The sequence below is a fragment of the Asparagus officinalis genome, chromosome 5, assembly GCF_001876935.1.
Source record: "Asparagus officinalis chromosome 5, Aspof.V1, whole genome shotgun sequence".
Lineage (NCBI taxonomy): Eukaryota > Viridiplantae > Streptophyta > Magnoliopsida > Asparagales > Asparagaceae > Asparagus > Asparagus officinalis.
Genome location: NC_033798.1, coordinates 112,812,038 through 112,819,029, shown reverse-complemented (window position 1 = coordinate 112,819,029; position 6,992 = coordinate 112,812,038).

Sequence of the window (6,992 nt, the reverse complement as noted above, 5' to 3'; positions counted from 1 at the left end):
GGAGAAGAGTTCGAGAGATCTACATTTTATTCATTCATTCCCCTTGAGATCACACCTAGCTGTGATTCTCAAGAAGAGTGATTATCTCGCTGTCACCGAGATAGTCACTTCAATTTCTTATCTTTTTTATGAGGCAACGAAATTTTTATTCGGATCTGATCAGTTGGTGGTCCACGAATAAACCCTGGCATCGGTAAAGATCCCGCACAAGTATAAGACCGATAAACGATCTCTCTGTGTGAGTGTTTGGTGGAAAATTTGTAATAAGAAAATGAAAGAATGGTGTTTGATTTTATTCTCTCTAACTGCTTAGAAAAAATGTTTACAACTCTCTCAATCTTGATTACAATTTGGATTTCCTGATTACAAAAGAGAAGAGAATTGATCTGAATTCTCTCATTTGTTTAATTCTGGGTTCTTCACAGTGGCAATAGAGTGCCTCCCTCGAATACTCGTGTCGAGTTTGTTCTCCATTGACAATCCGAACGTCTTGATTCACTGGAATGGTATCTCCTCCTCATGATTTGACATTGTGAAGAACTTGCAAAGCAAGTTTGAAATTAACTCTTGATGAGTTGATAACTCTGAATGAGTTTGAAACTCTATGAAACAGTTGATTTAACTGAAATCGGTTTATAAGCCAAAGATGAAGAAAGCTCTTGTTGTCAATCTCCAAAGTCCTAGCAATCCCCACCCCCAAAAAAAAAAGTCGGCGATCTCCTCTTTGCTGCCAAGTCGAAGGGTAAAAGAAGGATCAATCCGAGAGCCCGAACTCAATTGAGTTTCCTGCTATTTATAGGGGATTAAGGGGTATAACCGTCCTCTTAATTCGCTCCTAAGTAGGGCTGAATAGGGTGTAACCGCCCCCTTAAACAGCTCCCCAAATCGTGAGGGAAAACGATTTTGAAACCGTTCAGTTCGTGTTTTAAACAAGTCAAACTCTAAAAAATAGTGTTCAGGACCTGAACTCTGCGTTTTAGACTTGAAACGCAGAGTTGGGCCTATTTTGGTGGCTGAACGCACAGGTGACGCTGCGTTGTAAATCTGAAATGCAGAGTTGGGATGCAGAGATGAACTCCGCGTTTTGAGTCCGTGAACTCTACGTTTTTAACTGGAGCGCTGGGGATGAACCTTGCGTTTTGACTCTGAAACGCGGGCATGACCTCTGCGTTTTGATGTTGTAACACAGGGATGACCTCTGCGTTTTGATGTTGTAATGCAGTGATGACCTCTGTGTTTTGAGGTTGTAATGCAGGGAGGACCTCTGCGTTTTGAGTCTGAGATGCAGAGGTGAGCTCTGCGTCTTGATTTGAAGAGACCGTCAAGTTGTAGTCTCTTTTGCTAGAGCGTTGCATAGACCATCATCTTATAATCTTCGTCTTGGCTCCATGAAAATATGAGAGTCGTCAGATTGTAACTCCCGATATTGATTGTGAAGGCTGTTGATTAGAGCTTTCATCAATTGTTGTGAAAGTCGTCAAATTGTAATCTTCATTGATCTACATGAAAGTCTTCAAATTATAGCCTTCTGGTAGTTGTCAGATTGTAACTTTTATCATCGGTGTTTGATGGGGGATCAGCTATCTGTAGTGATTTTTAGACAGCTTACAGTGTGTTCTCAAGAAGTCATATGTTTTATTTTCATTGTAAGAGAAGTCTTATAAAACGACTGAATTTTCTTTATTTTGAATCGTTGTAACGCCTGAAGTTGTAATGGATTCGAAAGCAATGAAACTGATTTTCAACACGAACAATCCCAATAACTCCTCAAGAGATAGAATACCACTGCCTACATAGAATCTTAGGAGCCTTATCTGTTAGATTATATGATATCTACTACTCCATCACTAGTGCTAAAGTTCTATGGGAAACACTAGAGAAGAAGTATGGTTTAGATGATACAGGAATTAAAAGGTTTAAAGCTTCTGGTTTTAACAAATTTAAATTGGTAGATTCCAAACCAATGAATGAATAAATTAATGAATTCGAACATATAGTTCATCAACTGAAAATGAATGGATCTATTCTAGATGAAACATTTCAGATAGCTTGTCTTATAGATAAACTTCCTGAAACCTGGTCAGATTTTGCCAAAAACCTTGGTCATACCTAAGGAGATCTTACCCTTGATCAAGTGTTGAATGCCATTAGAATAGAAGAGCAACATAGACTCATGGAGAAAATTGTAATAGAATCCGAACCCAAAGTAAACAATGCAGAGTCCAAACTCATTCCCAAATACAAGAAGCGCCCCTTCCACCAAAACCAAAATAAAAAATTTAAGAAAAAAATCCTATCATCAGAATAAGAACCCTGTTCGCTTTCAAAAGAAGGAAGGAGTTGAACATCGAGCATGCTTCGTTTGTGGACGAACCAACCACCTTGCTAAGGACTGCTTTTACAAGAAGACTGAACCACCCAAGCCTAGGAAGGGAGGACCTCCACCAAATAAGATCCAAGTGAACATGGTAACTTCTAGTTCTGCTAAGACTGCTTTCAGGTCAGTTCTCTTCACCCCTAAAGTATGTTTGGGTCAGAAATTATTTTCTTCATTGTATAATTCATTACAATATTTATCGTTACAACAAGTTCAAAAAATATTCATCTTTTTATAAGACTTTTACACAATGAAAATAAAAACCACAATCTCCTTCAAACAACACACAGATTCTATTTATTAGTCTCTGTTTGTGTGGGATCTTTGCCTATGCCGGGGTTTATTCGTGGACCACCTCGGATCGGATCCGGTTGACAAAATGATTAATCAAAACTCTTACTTCACAAAGGAAGTAATCGCTGAAGTGATAATCTTGACTGTTATGGTAATTTACCATTTAAAGATAAAAATGTCAAAAGATTATCTTCATGGACCTAAAAAAGCTACGGTCTAAACCAACTTAGTGGTCCAAAGACCCAGCCAAGTTCAAGTCTATTGACCCGCCGATGAGACGAGTTATCCTTTACCAATATGAAGTGCGGGATTAGTCGACCTCTCATAAGTCGAGACGACTCCCCAAATAGTCGGCTCGACCACCTTCTCGACAGTTTAATCGACCAGAAGCTCACTCGACTGACTGGTCAAATCATATGGACGACTCACAAATCAATTCATCTTTACTAAGGGGATAAGATCCAGCTAAGCCACCTTCAGATATACATCAATCAACACCACAGTTTATTGAGCGATTCTATCAAGATATCAACTCTGACAAATCTCATGCAAAAACAGCTCACTCTGTCCACAAGTTACTTCCTAGAGATCACTAAGATACTCTCTTGTGCTCGAATGACTTCCTCTCCAGTCGCCAGCTGCCATCTGTAAAGCGAAGGAGGCCCAAACAGTCGGCCTATCCTCCATCCTGTCTTATCTATCGAATCTGGGATATTTCCAAGACGCCCTCTCCTGTGCTCGAATGTCTTCCCTTTCAGTCGCCAGTCGACATTTATAAAGTGAAGGATGACTCAACGGCCTGTCTGCTCACCCCGTAACTGCCCTCCTATGCCTAGTTAAAGCCAAAGGTCAATCTCAGAGGTAATGGACTATAAAAGGAGGTAAGGGGGGTAAAGGTAGAGGGACCTGACTTTTCTTTGAACTCTTTGAAGACTTCTGTAACTCTTTTTCGGCTAAAGCTCTAAGAAATTCTAAAAGCTATGCATTCTTTTAAAAACTCAGTAAGAGTAATGAATACCAGGACCTCAATGATCCTAGGATCTTCCCTCAAACCCCACTCAAGCTCATCAGCTGACTTGACTGTCGGAGGTACCACGGGGGAACCGGTCCCCGCCCTCTTACGGGTTTTTTCTAGTTTGTGCAGAAAGATCAGGAATTCCAGTCCAAGGATCAGACATAAAGTTAGAGGAAGAGTCGGCGCCACCTCTCATCCTCTCCTTCATCACCGTCAGTGCGAAGATCAAAACTGCATCCCTCGGCGGAAAGACCCCATCGGCTATTTGATATCAGACATCAACAGTTTAGCGCCCACCATGAGGCCCACTCTCTTCTCTAAGAAGAAGTGCCCAATTCTAAGCAGGGGCCAATCTTGTTCATTCTTGAAGAACATTACTGGAATCGCACCGTTCAAGCTAAACAAAGCCTGGAATAGCATCATTCAAGCTAAGGAGGATCAGCATATGGCTATGAGGAGCCAATATAGGCATAGCCCTCAAGGGCTCTAATAGCTTTCTGAGGAGTATTTTCCAAGCAGAACCCTGAAAGCCCTCCTGGAGAAGACACGCAACTATGGTGTTTGTCTGGCTTGAGAATGAAGCGCAGGCTTTTTATCGTCACCACAGATAAAAACTCCACCGACTGGACAGCCAAGAAGTCTGGAGTTGGATCGCAAAACAGAACCCCACTGCCAACAAGGGTTATGATTAGATCCAGTATCGCTTAAGCTCCTGTTGACAACAGCTCACATAAGTAAGGAGCAGCGATTAAGTCTGTGGCAGGCTCCCCGGACCATCACCATCTTCAAAGGAGAGTCATTCCTCACCAAGGATGAGATTGCGGGAAAAAACTCGGAGGGCCACCTGATGATTGCCTCCTCAGGAAATCCAACTCTGACCCCTAATAGCTTTCGAACCACCAAAGTCGGAGGAAGATCTGGTGGTCGAAGCATGCGACTCGTACTCTCCCTACAAAAGAAGGCTCCTCCATTCACAGGATGGTCCAGTCGTTGCTATCCCTGGAATCTCCAAGGGGAATCCATGATTTTGTCAAATTCTAGGGAGCAAAGCCTCGGCGCCTTGGGTTTCACCAACAAGAAGCCCCTCATCACAAAAGTTTCCTGTGCCTCCTCCTGTCGGGCACCATCCTCCAAAAAGCTCAATCAACAGGATGTTGGCCATGCAGGGCAACCAACGGTGGTGAAGAAAGATCTGTTGAAAATCACCACATCTACCGTCGGCCAGCAAAGACCTCAGCAAAGACTCAAGTTCAAAAAGGTCTTGGTCGATGAGATGGTGAATATGTTGACTACTCAGCGACGTCTAAAGCTAAACAGCTCGCCCTCAAAAGAAAGAGCAACATCCGATTCCGGATATTCCGTAGTTTGGCAACAAAGATAGCCGATAAAGCGACCACTTGCCCTCATCAAAACAGAACTGTTCAAAGGCGACACGAAACAACCCAAGAAGTTCCGTCTCAGTGGCCCTGTCCCCTGCAAAAGGCAACCTCCAAAGTACATGAGCGGAAAATAAGAAATCGATGCCATTCGGATGCTAAATGTTGATAAGTTGCGCTCCTTGATGTATAAATTTCAACAATCAATGAAAGTAAAAAAAAACATCAAAGACCTAGCCAAATCTTAAGGTTTCTAGGCATTCGGCTTCCGAGTCAGATTTGCAAGATCTTGCCTCCTCATCAGGATAAGACCAAGGCACAATGACTCCTCAGTCGGCACAAAGCCCTTGGCTCTTCTTAAAGGTAAGCCCAAGGCATAATATATGGTTTGATTTCGTCTGCTCTCATTGACCATCATGGTCAAGACCTTGGCTCCTCATCAGGATAAGACCAAGGCACAACGACTCCTCGGTTGACACAAAGACCTTGGCTCCTCATCAGGATAAGCCCAAGGCATAACGACTTCTCAGTCGGCCACAAAGACCTTGGCTCCTTATCAGGGTAAGCCCAAGGCACAACGACTTCTTAGTCGGCTACAAAGACCTTGGCTCATCATCAGAATAAGACCAATATATAACGACTTCTCAGTTGGTACAAAACCATTGGCTCTTCTTAAAGGTAAGCCCAAGGCATAAAGACTCCTCAGTCGACACAAAGCCATTGGTTCTTCTTAAAGGTAAGCCCAAGGCATAACATATGGTTCGATTCCGTCTGCTCTCATTGACCATCATGGTCAAGACCTTGGCTCATCATCAGGATAAGACCAAGGCACAATGACTCCTCAGTCAGCACAAATCCCTTGGCTCTTCTTAAAGGTGAGCCCAATGCACAACATATGGTTCGATTTCGTCTGCTCTCATAGACCATCATTGTCAAGACATTGGCTCCTCATCAGGATAAGACCAATGCACAACGACTCCTCAGTTGGAACAAAGCCCTTAGCTCTTCTTAAAGGTAAGCCCAATGCACAACATATGGTTTGATTCTGTCTGCTCTCATTGACCATCATGGTCAAGACCTTGGCTCCTCATCAGGATAAGACCAAGGTACAACGACTCCTCAATTGGCACAAATCCCTTGGATCTTCTTAAAGGTAAGCCCAAGGCACAACATATGGTTCGATTCCGTCTGCTCTCATCGACCATCATGGTCAAGACCTTGGCTCCTTATCAGGATAAGACCAAGGCACAACGACTCCTCAGTCGGTACAAAGACATTAGCTTTTCATAAAGGTAAGTACAAGGCACAACATATGATTCGATTCCGTCTGCTCTTATCGACCATCATGATCAAGATCTTGGCTCCTCATCAGGATAAGACCAAGGCACAACGACTCCTCAGTCGGTACAAAGCCCTTGGCTCTTCTTAAAGGTAAGCCCAAGGTACAACGACTTCTCAGTCAGCCACAAAGACCTTGGCTCCTCATCAGGATAAGCCCAAGGCACAACGACTTCTCAGTCGACCACAAAGACCTTGGCTCCTCATCAGGATCATCCCAAGGCACAACGACTCCTCAGTCGGTGATTAAGTCCTTAGCTCTTTACCTGGATAAGCCCAAGGTAAAGCCCCAAGGTCGATCTCTATAATTATTTCTCGACCTAACGGAGGAAACAAAGACGTCAAAACTTACCCTGCAGATGTCACTTGATCTATAAAGACCGACATTGTTCTAAAAAAGAAAACAGTTTTACAATCATAACATGATCAACTGTTTCATCAAGCAGTTTCAGCTTTCAAAAGCCAAGGATAGGAGAAATCATTTTTCATTCAAAATATTCCTTACAAAAGACCCAACAGGGCTTACAAAGAGAGAGAGAGAGAGAGAGAGAGAGAGAGAGAGAGAGAGAGAGAGAGAGAGAGAGAGAGAGAG